Raw genomic sequence first — 13,413 nt, forward strand, 5'->3', positions numbered from 1 at the left:
CGCTTGCAGGGACATGGGTTTAGAAGTAAATGCAGAGAAAAACTAAATACATGGAAATTCGTCGGGATCGTAATACTACAAATTATGGGCGTGTGAAAATATCACATAATACTTTTGATAAAGTGAATACGTTCAAAGATCTAGGATCAATATTAACAGACGAAAACCATATTCACGAAGAAATTAAGCGTCGACTAAAAGCAGGGAATTCGTGTTATTATTCAGTTCAAAATGTTTTGTTGTCGCGAATTCTGTCAAGGAATTTGAAGCTTAAAATATATAAAACGATAATCATGCCTGTTGTTCTGTATGGTTGCGACATATGGTCACTTATTCTGAGGGAAGAACGTAGACAAAGTATTTGAGAACAAGATCCTGAGACGAATATTCGGATTCAAAAGGAACGTGAATGGGGAATGACTGAAGCTTCATAACGAGGAACTACATAGTTCATACCGTTTACTAAACATTGTTAGGGTCATCAAATCCAGGAGGCTTAGGTGGGCACGCCATGTAGTTAGAATGGAAGAAAGTAGGGTCGCTTTCAAAGGTTTAACTGGAAGTCCAATCGGAAAACGACCAGTAGGAAGACCTAGGCGCAGATGGGAGGACGATATTAAAATGAATATCCCAGAAATTGGAGTACAAAGTAGAAACTGCATCCAGTTGACTAATGATAGAAGTCGATGGAAAGCTTTTGTGAACGCGGTATTGAACCTCTGGGTTCCATAGGCCATAGAGTTAGTGAGTTAATGACACAAGCAAGACAAATACAGTTCAAATTGTGGTTAACTTTTAAACTTTAATATTTTTTGTGTAACTACAATATTGTCCAAGGAGACAATACTATCAATCTATAGATCACGTTGAACTGAATAAAATTATGTTCTTGAGGCACTGGCAGGGACGTACGCACGGGGTGGGTCCGGGAGTCCGGATCCCTCCAAATCCAGACTCTTTTTGTAAATTTAGTCTAATTTTAGGAGCAATTTGGCAATTTTTAATATAATTTAGCCTGAAATTGTATTTGGACCCCCCTGAAAAGCTTTGGACCCTTCCCGAAATAAATTCCTGCGTACGTCCATGGGCACTGGCGCTTCGTGCCATAATTTTTTGGTAGTTCACACGGTTAGTACTTTCAGTATTCTAAATTACCAAAATGATAAAATCAATGAAAGTAATCATATACAAGTATACATAATAAAGAGTACCTATCCTACATTTCACTTGTATGTGAAATCAGTTCTGCTTGTCTGCTTGTGCAAACTTTTCAATAACTCTTTTGCACTGTAATCTTTACCATATTTTTTCCCCTATTAATACCCCCTATACCTAATGCACTTAGATGATTATGAATTATGGCATTTTTTAAAAAATGGTTTTATATTCTTTAATATGGTAAAGCAATTTTCAGTTTCTGAAGTAGACATCGGAATATTTGCTATGAATTTCACGAATTTCGTTGCGTGCTGGAAGATTTATAAACTGCAATGTTTTTCTACGGACTCACCTTTAGTTCCACATCGATACACTAATTGCATCTGCATTAGACTCAAAACGTCTGCTGTTCTCGTATACTTGAATTATAAGGTATGCTATTAAAAAAAAACTGTTAACAGCATACACACACACTGCTGCAAATTATTATGACAGTTACAGAGGTGTCTTATTACGAACACTTTGTCCATCCATGCGTTGTTGTCTCAAGACACTTCATGATTGTTTATTTTGTATTTACGTTTCTGGCAGAAGTTAGGCTATATAGTACGAGATTTACTAATTAAAGTGATATTACTGCAATGTGTTCGATGCTCTGCTACCGAGAATTGAACTCGGGACTTATTCACCAAAAGCATACCTAGTCACTAAACAAGTGAAGATGGCAAGACATTTCTTGAAGTCAACCACTCCACGGAAAACACCAGAGCTGTATGAAACTTCGGACTCGCATTGGAGATATATAACATGTTCAAATACATCCAAAATTTGATTCAATTTTCCTCTCACCATTGCTATTTTTTTTCTACCGATAGGTTACTTGCCTGCTCCTGCTCCTCTCCATGTGATTTATTCAGCAGGGAAGCAGTAATTTGTGACGTCACGGATCATTCAGTTGGAAATACGTCCGTGCTGTTGCACGGATTTGTATTCGAGACGAGTATCCTTACCATTCAATTGAATAGGGGATAAAGCGCATAGAAAGTACGCATGTTAGCCTCTTGGCTACAAAGGGGTATTTAAATCAAAAGAAAATAGGCTAACTTTGTGTAATTATAAAGCATTGTAAAATGCATCCTACTTACATTCCGTTATAGAGATGAATTTGTGTAGGCAATAGCTAAGCTGTTTGATCTTTTTTTAAATGCTTCGATTACCGAAAAAGCTATACTTTTCTATATGTAACTCACCTAAATATATAAATTTTACAAAATTAAAAAAAAAACTTGTTTCCGCCCGGGATCGAACCGGGGACCTTCCGCGTGTTAGGCGGATGTGATAACCACTACACCACGGAAACATTGCTTTATGAATCTTATCAACGTGTAGTTCTATTTTGATAGGCGACTTGCTTCTTTAAATAATAATAAGTTTATATTACGTACTAATTAACATAAAATATACAATATAAATTAAAACTAATATCTTTGACTTCTTGTAAATGAACATCTGTTGTTACCTGTTTTCCAATCTTAATTAGAAACACTTGTAACGACGAAACGTTTTACTTCATCAATTAAATGACTTGCAGGGTGCGAAATCATCGCAATCAGTGAAGAGACGGGGAAGTCAGGAATGTAAAAATAAATAATAAAACTTCGCATTGGAACGCTTTGACATTGATACTTCACATATTTGAACATTCACAATTATTACACTATGTGAAATTAGAAAAAAAAACATTAACCACTAGTTCACCCGTTAATTAAAATATGTACATATGCATTACTGAAATTAGTTTGCTAACTTCTGACAATAGTGCGATTTTATTCATCCCACTGCCTTATTAGTGGGGGAAATCATATTGTCTTACTTATTATCATGCTTCCCCTTTATAGTGCGAAAACACAAACCTTTTATCTGCACTTCCTGATACATTATTTAAATATATTTAATTTAAAAACCTTCTAATTCATTTTTATCATTTTCTTTTATCTAATGTTACTATTTACACTTTGTGGCGAACAAATACAGTGTGTGCGTTTTCTTTGGGGTGGATTTTCACGTTTTCTCTCACTATCTTCATTTCGTTGATACTCATCATTGTCTCCTTTAGACTACATGGTATATATAACCTTGAGATGTAAGACTGAAAGATTTCATTTCATTTCTTTTATGTGTAGCTGATCTCAAAAGCTGAGTAGTTGAACAGGAAGTAACATACAGTATGCCTAATTCGTATGCAACTCACACGACAACGGTGTACAGCAAGTTCCATAACTATCCAGGATATTAGAATCGGAGACGACTGTATTTAGCATCCTTTTAAATACGGAGGCTATAGTATATGAAATGTGGGTCTACTGTTTAACTGGGATCTAAACCATAATCAATCGAGAATCAAAGCAGTGAGTGTATTCTAAAGTAAAGAGAAACGCTACACAGAAACGGTGCACTCACTTAGCTATAAAAGAGTCATATATCAGCACATCCTAATCAGACTGACTTGTTTGAAATGAAATGAAATGAAATCTTTGAGTTTTACGTCCCACAGTTGTGCCGGTTAGGCTAAAGTAGACGGTGATTATGAGAAATGAATGAAATGGTGGAATGAAGATAGTGGGATGAAACGGCAGAACCCCGAGAAAATCCACGAGCACGGTGTTTGTCCACCACAAAGTACACGGCGCGAGCTTGGATCGAACCAGGGACCCCAAGCACAAGAAATGAACGCTCTACCACTGAGCCACCACGCCCCCAAACTTTTGTTCGAATATAGTAATAGAGATTTTCGGATAGGTAGACAGGTAGCTCTCTGACAGTATAAGAAGCCTCAATGCTTATTTGTTGGGATGACTATTAACTTACACATGTACTTAAGTATCTTAGTACAAACTAATTATTTTCTATACATAGTGCTCCTAATTCCGAGTTAGCAACTCAGGTGACGTCATTATATAATTCAGCTCTGTTGAAGATGACGTGATGTGGCGGTGAACTTTAAAGGTTGATCCTGCATATTAGTGTCTGTACCGGATTCAAGCCCCACTCGTGGTTCGGAGCTCACGTTAATAGTAGTTCCCGTCCTTCATAACCTCAGTGCTGCATAAGGACGTAGATCACAAAAGCTTAAACTCACCTAATCCGAGTATTTTTCTTCTTTCAGTTCAGTGTCTTCAGGGCCATCTCGTGGATGGGACAAAACTGAGATAGTGGCCCCAGACCCAGCATCAAGAAAAGAAAACAAAAATACTTTTTCTAATTCATCCTTAGGATTCAAAAAATTTAGAGACGATCAATCACCATTTTGTACCAACATTTTTGCGAATGTGTACTATTAACGTTTCAAGGCGCACTCATAACGCTAACAATGACTACATTATAGATAACTCTGTGGTGGATATGAAACATTCAGAATTGTTACTAAATAACACATTCATCCTTGATATGAAATTCTCAGTTATATCTTTGACTCTTCAATTTACTTTCTCTTCAGATCACACAGATCGACGTAACAGCTCAAACTCTTACTAAAAGTTTACGCTCTCACCTTTAGAAATTCAGAATCTACCATGTTGACGCTAAAATTTTTACAACTTTTTCAACAAAGCCTTGAGAGCGTCTGTAAGCAATGTATCCACCTCATCATTGCTATACAAGTGGAAGTTAACAGAGTACTTCCTATACTTAATGAGTCATCTACTCTTGGTCATTCAGGGATTTCTTCCCTCGTGAGTTGTCATAGACCTCACATGCAGTTTCAAGGCGGCCTAGTGTCGCCAAGAAAAAAAATCTTTATCCAACGTAGCTCTGTATCCCCAAAGTTCAAACTTCTATACTTGAATCCATAGTAAATGATATTATTTCACCTTTAATTAATCGTATGTAGAATAGTATGATAAATATTTAACTTCATTAACACAGGTAATATATACACTATAATGTCCCAGTAATGAGATGCACGCAAGGAATAAATGATTCAATTGCCTATAAAGGAAATAACATACATACTTAAATACAATATACATCAATATTGTATTAATACTCTCGTATTACGCTCGGTGTTTACCCATTAATATTCATAATAACAAGATAATGTTTAATATGAACGCTAATTAATAAGCAAGAAATTTTACCACAAATTACTATATATTTAAATAATGATATGCAAATGTGCACTCATCTACATCTTGATATGCAGATGAAGGAGAGGCACTCGGCCTTCTACATGTCCCCCCTTTGATTCTAGGTGCTGTATTTACTAATACAGGAAGTAGATCAACAGGGTGCACATTTTATGTTCCTGTAAACAAACAAGATATTCCATAAATCACAACATAACACACCAAGTAAATCACAAAATAACACAATGAAAAACATCATTACACACAAAATAATCAAGATAGCTAAAAGCAGAGAATTCAGGAAGCCCTACTTAACCTGAATACATAAGTTCCCAATATGAACACAATACACTAATACTCTAAAATAACACTGTAACACTACACTACGTACACTAACGTCACAATCAGGTGTTTGATGCTTCCGGTGTGATTTCTTATTGCGCCTCTATTGTACCAGTACCACCGTTGTTTGCTTCTTCTCTAGCAACATACTGCTTGAGCAACAAAGCGTTTCTGGTCATTTTGACCTCATCTGTCGCAGGATCCGCTGGCGTGTACATGTTTTTGCCCGTGGTAGCGACAATTTTCCATGGTCCAGAAAATAAGAGAAGGAGCTTCTTTGAAACACCTGCTAGAGCATCCGACTTAGGGAAAACTCTAGATAATACAAGGTCACCCACATTGTACACTACTGTACGGTGTGACTTGTCAAAATTTCTCTTCCGTGCAGCAGCATTTTTCTTGTGATTTCTCTTAGCGATATCTATATAGTACTGCACGTCATGGCGCTGATCCACTTCCGGGATTTCAAAAAGCCTTGCTATGTCTCTAGACATAGACTGTCCAAAATGGCATTCATAGGCTGACACGCCAGTGGTCAGGTGCTTCGCGGAATTCAAACACTTCTCTATTTTCTCCAAGTGTTTGGGCCACAATCTTTGGTTGTCATGACACAATTCACGCAGTAAACGTACGGTTGCCTTAACCGCGACCTCTGCCATTTCTCCCTGGGGATAATATGGTGTAGAGGTTATGTGCCTGATACCAAGTTCAGCTAACTCATTTTTCCAGCGCTCAGACTGGAAAGGTGACCCTCTGTCTGTCAAGACGAGTTCCACACTAGGGTTTACTTTCAAATATTCCTTCAACTTTCTTACAGCGGTGGTAGTGTTTGCTTTTCTACATGCGTATAATCCTACAAGTTTCGAGAATGCATCATAGAAAACAAGAATGTAATGGACTCCCCCAATTCCTTTCGTTATTGGCCCAAGCCAATCTGTGCATACCAGGTAGCCAGGCTTCCCTATGACGACGGGATTCAGTGGTCCCTGACGATAACAGTGGGGAGGGTTGCTCTTTTGACATAAATCGCAGGAAGCGCAGTATTTCCTCACGCTTGCTCTCATCTTTGGCCATACGAAAAATTCAGCCAGAAGTGGTAGTAACTTGCTAGCCGACATGTGCCCTCGATCTGAATGGTAATAATCGAGCAAGGGAGTTACTAACACTTCTGGGGTGCATATGCGAACTCCTTCCCGGTCACGTTTACATAAACGCCCGTTCAAAACTTCAAACCGGTGACAAGCACCATTCACTCGTGGTGAGTTCGTCTTCTCTTCTACTTCTTTCTTGATCTTTCCGTAGACAGGATCAGAAGACTGCATCTCCGGTAGTATGGCTATCATCTTTCTCAACTCACATGGAATCTCAGTCAGTATTGTCATCAGTGACTCCTGGAGGATAGGCTTCCGTCCAACACTGAGGTCTTCTTCTGTGTGAGGAGGGTACCGTGAGTGATAGTCACTCAAATTTTCATTCGACTTTACAAACTCAAATTCAAAATTAAAATTGGACAGCAACATTGCCCACCGGGTGATGCGCTGGTTTGTAAGTCTACAGTACAAAATAAATTTAAGAGCAAGGTGGTCGCTGCGAATTTTAAATTTAGTGCCTCCTAAATACTGCTTAAACTTCACAACCTCATCTATAAGTCCAAAAAATTCCTTCTCAGTCACTGAGTAATTCTTCTGTGCTGCGTTGAACACACGTGATGTGAAAGCTATGACTCTAATGTCATCATTATCATCACGCTGGTACAATAATGCAGAGCACGCAAAATCACACGCATCGGATTCTAAGATCAGTTGCTTATCAGGCAGGACGGTCTTCAGTACTACTTCTTCTTGGAAGATCTCCTTGATCTTCTCCATCGCTGCCTGATGCTCAGGTTCCCACTTGAACCTCACATTCTTCTTCAGCAGACTGAACAACGGATAGAGAACTTCCGAGTATTTTCTGCTGAAGCACCGATAATATTGGCAGTAACCAATATAGGAACGCAGTTCCTTCACGTTTCTAGGTGTTCTGAATTCTAACACCGACTTCACTTTCTCCGGATCTTTTTCAATTCCGTGTTGAGAAAGTTCGAAACCAAGTATGTTTAATTTCTTTCTAGCAAAGTTACATTTCTTTAGCCTGAGAGTTAGGCCACCTGCAGTGAGTAAACCCAACACTCTGTCGAGGTGTACAAGATGTTCACTGAAGCTTCTGTCGGCTACTATCAGGTCATCGACATACGCGCCACAGTACTCTCGCGCTTCAGTTCCAATAAGCATATCGAGTGCTCGAACACATGAAGCAAGGCTCTGTTTTGTTCCGAAAGGTAATTTCTGAAACACGTAGGAAATACCTTCATGTAAAAATCCTAAATACTTTTGATCACTCTCTTTGACTTTGATCTCTAGGAACATCTCGGTTGCATCTACACAGCTGAACCAAGAGTTGTCACAGATGTCTTGGAGAACAGACAAGGGAGGCATTGGTCGGTCAGATAAATCTCCAGAAATCTTAGCCAAAGCTCGACCGTCGATACATACACGTATACGTCCATCACTCTTAGCTGTCACAACCAACGGGTTGATATATGCAGTAGGTTGTTTTCTTACCACTCCCCACGCGAGCCATCTCGAAATTTCATTGGATACTAAATTCCGGTAGCGCTTAGGGTAAGGATAAAGTTTGGTCTTGATTGGACGTTCGTCCGTTACTCCAATCTCATGCTCGTAGTTAGCTATGCAACCTGGCTTGACATCAAACAAAGCTTGATGCTTGAGCAGCACAGCTTTCAAACTTTCTCTCTGTGAGGCTGAGAGATCTGAGTAGTTTGATACAAACTCTTCTATATCTGAATAGGAGGCGCGAGTCTTAACTTTCATCCACTCTTCTGGTGGGAATACGTAATTCGCCAATTCTTGGGCACTTGGGAATCTTCCATCATCCAAGTTTGGTGCACGAGTTGCCTGCTCTCTGGAGGTCTTATACTCATCTTGTGCATGAACCCTTATGGCCTTCCGTCTTTCGTCTGACGGGGAAAAATCAAAATTAACATTTTCAATTTCATCCATTAAACTAAATGGTTTGCAGCACCCACCATTCCACTCCAAACATCGAACTACTAAATCTTCAGTCTCGCAATCTACAGATCTAAATGTTACTTCTACATCATGTGGATGTTTTAGATGCAGAAGGCCGGTGTCATAGTCTAACACGGCACGAGATTCTGTGAAAATGTTGGAACCTAAGATCAACGATCTATTTAAACCTGATATAATAATACCCAACGTATGGTATTCCTTCCCTTGTATCACAATGACTAACAGAGTTTGGCCTACTAAAGTCGCTGCTTTATTTCCAAAAGCCGACGTTACCCTTATGTTCTTCGCACTCAAAAATGCGGGTGGGGGATGGCTATTTGAGACCGAGTCCCAAAATTCCTTAGAAATAGCGGAGCAGGTCGCTCCTGTGTCCAAAAGACAATTTACTTCCTTGCCAAATAAACAAACATTTATTTCTGGGAGTGACATGACATTATTCGCTGGTAATGGTTCATTACTAGTGTCAAAGAGGTTCTTAAATATGCCATTAGCTTCCTCGTATATTTCCCTGTCTAAGTCGATGGGTTCTCCGTTCCTACTTAACAAAACTAATTTCTTTTCAAAGTTGCCTTCATCAAAATGCTTCGTGTTCTTTATTTTTAAACAAAAATCACAATTTTTTCTTCTTTTTCTTCTGAAGTATAAAATTCTTTCACTGCAGTCTCGCAAGAATTCTCTATGTTTACGTTCTCAAAACAGGTTACTGACTTACGCACATACTTGGGATATAATTGTGTCAACTCGGTTGAACAAGTTCTCTCCGTGTCCATCCTACCGTTGCCGCAAGCACATGCGGACAATTCTCATTCCCTGGAAGAGAGAGATGAGGATTGGTTACTCCTGGTAACGTGGTTATTTTGGTTCGGTGGAGGGGGCGCACGGTCATAACGCTCTAACAACTGGATCTCTTCCTCCCCTCTAAAAGAGTTCCTTCGCTGTGTTTCCGTGTTGCGCATTCCTTCCCTCCTACCGCGGGCTCCACGATTGTTTTGGTGGGTGTGGGAGTTCCCACCACGTGACCAACCAGACGACCCACTTCCGTTGCTCTGATTACGGGGTGGCGATCGCTGGTTGTTATGGTTTTGTCTTTGTCTGTTGCCTCGTCTTTGGTAAGGACGCTGATTTTTTCGTGTTTGCTTTGCTTGCGTACGAGACAGCTGCTTACCGCTATGCCTGGGGGGCTATTTCCTTCATTCTCCATGCTCACATGGAGCATGTTGACCCCCTTCCTTGGGTTTTGCCGAAAGAACTGCTCTCGATTCGTCATCGATGACTGCAGTTCCTGCACCAAGTTAAGCAATTCTGCTATGGTTTTCGGGCGAGACGAGACAATAGCCCGAAATAACCAATTGGGAAAGTGCCTCGGGAGAACTTTCTAAAGGGTTGAATCCGTCATCCTCGGTTCTAAGATGCTGTTTTTGTGCAGCAAGTCCAACAGATATTCTGCTGGGGACTTGTGCACCCGACTGTCAAAATGAGAAGTGAGTATGGTGGCCCGTAAATTCGCCAGTCGTTCCTCACTTAGATAAAAATTCTTAAATTCTCTAACAAAATCCTCATATGCATGAATTTTACCCTGATTTACTTGGAACCATTGGTAGGTCGTGTTCCTGAGCGCCCTGGGTAAGAAACTGAGTCGCAGGTCATGTGGTACCCCCGTGACCTCAAAATAGCGGTCAAGGTCCTGTATGAAATTGAATGTTTCGGTTTCTGATTCGGTTCCAATGTATACAGGTAAGGTTACATCTCGGTGAATGAGACCGAGAGCAGCGGCCAGATTCTGTCTTGTCTCATGAGCACATGAGTGAGACGTGGACGGTACAGGGTCTGTCTCGTGGGATTGTTCCAGGTTCCCAGGTTGAGAACCGGGCAAGTCGCGCCTCGAGGATTGGTTCTGTGATGGAGGTCTTTCCTGAGTGGAAGAGACGGAGATGTTTGCGAGACGTCCCTCGATCACCTCGCTCGTCTCTTTCTGTACAGAGTTCTTCCACTCCTCCATTTTCTTCTCAAGTTGAGTGCAGACATCTTGCACGGTGTCGTGCATCTGACGGATGCTACCGTTGCACTCAGATCTGATCTCCTCGAGCTGCGTCTCTTGCTCGATCTCCCCCCTAAGCCTGGCAAGTTGAGAAGCGAAGCTCACCTCCACTCTCCTGACCTGATTATTTAAACTTAGCGTGGTCTGTTCGACACGAGACGAGACACGCTTTTAACTCTCATTCAGTTCATTATAGTTTTCCTCCAATTTGCTAGCCGTCTCTGCAACGCGAGAATTTAGGTCTTCTCGAGCGCCTTCAATCTCCCCCCTTAACTCCACGGTGGTGACCTCCAACCGCTCAGTTAATTCACGCTCGCTGTGCTCAAGTCTCGAACTCACAGTCTCCAACTGGAGTTCAAGACGAGCATTACTGGACTCGATCGCCTGTTCGAGACGTCGGTGCATGTCTCTCGTCTCCCTGTGCACCTGCTCCAGGCCGGTCTCTATTGTCTGTTCTAGCCGCTGACAACTGTTTCCCAAATTGCTATTACTTTCTTCTATTTTTCTCTCTAATTTCTCTAAACTTTGCGAACTTTCTTCTAACTTCTTGGTATTTTCCTCTAGTTTTGATTCTAATTTTGATTCTAGGTTGCGAGAACTTTCCAAAAGTTGTGACTCGACTTTTCTTTCAAGACTTCTTGCGTTTTCCTCTAACTTTTTCGTACTCTCTTCTATTTTCTTTTGGCCCTGTAAAATTTCCCCTAAAATGGCCGCAAGATTTAAACTACTAATATTTCCAATAGTACTAATTTCGTTACAGGCTGGGCTATCTACCGTACTCGGATTGACAGTCAGTTCGTTTATTTCTTCCCGAAGAGGCACTTCCGGTTCCCTACCGGTGGATGGCGGAACCGTTTCCACCACATCAGTGTTTTCCACTACACTTCCGGTGCGCTCGTTATCGCTCTGCGCTACCACTAAACTATCCTCTGAGAGCTCGTCTGCTCTCAGCGAAATCTTCGTTAAGAAACTGACTTTCCATATTTCCAATCTTACGAGCCTGAGCTCTTGTTATTACCATTAATGAGAAAAAATATAAAATACAAAGTTTACTTCCCCCCTAAACTCTAATAAGCCTGAATTCTCTAAACACAGTATACCAAAACACAAAAATCATAAGCACAAACAAAAATTCAAAATATTTTAAGACACGCCGTAGTTCTTGGAAATTTTTGGGGTTTGACAAAACATAAGCCGAAAATTGTACAACCAAAAGTACTCTGACCATGAGTATTTATAAGGGAAAATACTCAATTCGCCCTTTACGCTGCTGGCGCCACAAATATTGGCGCAAGAGCGTGAGTTATCGTGCCCTGCAGCTGGGTAGCCACAAATATTGTGAGGTGCAGGTAGCTATAGACGAAATCTATGCATACCACGAGGACACCACCACAATAAAGATGATAATATTATGTGGAGTGACTAGGGATATTCAAAATAGTACTGTAAATTTAAATACATGCAAATATAATGCATTAGCATATGTAATTCCCTGTTTGGAGATAATGGTGATCTCCTGTGGAAGCCGCCACTGCCAAGTTTATTAGTCGGTAGAGCATAAATACATGAATAAAACAATCAAAGATCTCAGGGTATTCTCTGACTACAGTTATGGTCTAGAAGCTACTTATAGAGAGTTTTAGAATAAACAAAGGTTGAAAATTTTTTTTCAAAACAAAGAGGTAGTAGCATGTTAATTATTCTCTATACTCATAACTGTGTCCTTTTTAAGTTCTTTGGGCGTAATTCTCCCAAGGGCCCCATTCAGGAAGATGGTCAGATGTACACAAGACAAGGAAAAATGTTTCCTTGACTCTCACTCCTGAAACAAACATAGGGATTAGCATCAGGTACTCACCGTACAGGAAAGCAGACACCCTGGAAATACTTTTGATAGATGAAGTTTTATTCTTGGTTAGGCATACCATATATGATGGTAGAAACAAGTAACACTTCCACTTTATTTATACACACTTATCTTGAATTTACTTCGTAATTTGGTGCACCACACACACACACTAAGTGAAAACACAAATTTTCCACACGGAAATTTTATATAAAAAAAACAAAATTGATTAAAACTGGAGATCTGTCTGATCTCTTAAATGATCTGATAAACAGATACACCACATTAATACACACTCCTCTTAATCACAAGTTCACCGTCTCTGACCGTCTTTCAGAGAGGAGGCTGAGAATAGCAATAACACTGGTTATACACACTTTATACGTGAAAATTGTTAATTATAAATATATATGTATGATGCACAGTTCATCTGGAAGGGTTGACACACAGTCCATGACGGAAAATCACAAATATAGTTTCCACATTCTCATTCCACTAAACTGGAAATGTTCGTGACGATACTGACTAGCTGGATGGTCACAATGACGCTGGAACTGGTGTAAGAAATGTCAGTATAATAGCAATATTAAACAATTATTAGTTTCCTTGTTCTAATAGTCCAAGGATGGCACTGCCGAAATAGCGTGACAGGCCTAGTTAAATCTCATATAGAGATTTGACAGTGAATTGTTATTCCATGTTAGGAATTAGATAATAGTGCCACTGCACTGTTAATAAAGTTTGTAGGCAGAATGACTGCTACTTTGAAATGCTAGCTTAGACCTAGCCAAATAACCATCGTTCCGACACTAT

General features: G+C 40.0%; 1 non-coding gene across 1 annotated transcript; it reads right to left on the minus strand.

Moving 5' to 3' along the window:
* Nucleotides 1-2,445: 2,445 nt before the first annotated feature.
* TRNAV-AAC (transfer RNA valine (anticodon AAC)) lies at nt 2,446-2,518 on the minus strand. The gene has a single exon. It is a non-coding gene; the product is annotated as a tRNA-Val (tRNA).
* Nucleotides 2,519-13,413: the final 10,895 nt, after the last annotated feature.

The sequence above is a fragment of the Thermobia domestica genome, chromosome 12 (genome assembly GCF_964235325.1).
Source record: "Thermobia domestica chromosome 12, izTheDome1.hap1.1, whole genome shotgun sequence".
Lineage (NCBI taxonomy): Eukaryota > Metazoa > Arthropoda > Insecta > Zygentoma > Lepismatidae > Thermobia > Thermobia domestica.